This window comes from Cynocephalus volans, chromosome 4 (genome assembly GCF_027409185.1).
Source record: "Cynocephalus volans isolate mCynVol1 chromosome 4, mCynVol1.pri, whole genome shotgun sequence".
In the NCBI taxonomy this organism is placed as follows: Eukaryota; Metazoa; Chordata; class Mammalia; order Dermoptera; family Cynocephalidae; genus Cynocephalus; species Cynocephalus volans.
In genome coordinates, this window is record NC_084463.1 from 157,316,104 (window position 1) to 157,317,175 (window position 1,072).

A 1,072-nucleotide genomic window follows, 5' to 3' on the forward strand; every position below is an offset into this window, starting at 1 on the left:
CGATTGGCTCATTTCACTAAGGAAAACGTCCTCAACGTTCATCCCTGCTGTAGCATATGACAGTATTTCCTTCGTTTAAAAGGTTGAACATTCCATTCTATGTATATTCAAAAATTTTTTTTTTTTTTTTTATCCATTCATCTGATGGACATTTAGGTTGCTCCCACGTCTTGACTATTGCGGAAAATGCTGAAGAAGGTGGACGTACACATCTCTGAGATTTAACTGCCTCCTTTCACCGGTAACGGCGCTCCCCATCCCCCCCACGGAGTCAGGTGACTTGACCAAAGCAGTTTCTCAACAACTGCAATGCTGGTATTTCGGACCCTGTCATCCTTTGCTGTGGGGGCTTTTACCCATTAGGTACCAGCAACACTCCCCCCACCCCCCACCAAAATGTATTCAGACGCCGCCAAATGTCTGCGTGTGGCGGGCTGCACAAGTCGCTCCCGGTTGAGAACCACTGCTCTAAAGAAACTCCAGGGCCAGTACAGGTGGGACCCAGGTCACTGTCGCCCAAGCGATGGCGGAAGGCTCTATACAAACACACACTCCGTTGAGATTTACAAAACGTTTTCTTTTTACTCTCCCAAAGTGGCAGAGATCCGAAGACGGCCATCTTGTAGAGATGAGGAAGATGAACACAGAAACCGAGAAGTTACAGGCTCCCGCATGCGCACACTTTTCCCCACGGAGCCCCTCCGTGCTCCTTCCACGCCGCGCGGGGCCTTCGCAGTGCACGCTGGGGATTGTAGTTCCAGGACTGCGAAGCAATGAGCGCGCCTCCTCCCGCCTCCCCGCGACTTCCTCTCTCGGTAGGGGCCGCGACTCCCGGAAGCTGAAGAGACTTAAAGTTTCTACGTTTCCTTTCCCCGCCTTAGTTCAATCAGGACAGCCAATAGGTGGCCCGGATGGTGCTTCCTGTTACCTGATTGGTTTAAAGTTTTGCAACCGCCCATGCAAAGTTGCCGAGGATTGGCTGAGCCTTCAGTTTTGAAAATCGTAGCTTTGGCCCGCGCTGCACCGCCCGATTGCTCCTCAGGTGCCGTGAGCCTTGAGCCTGTGTGGGCAG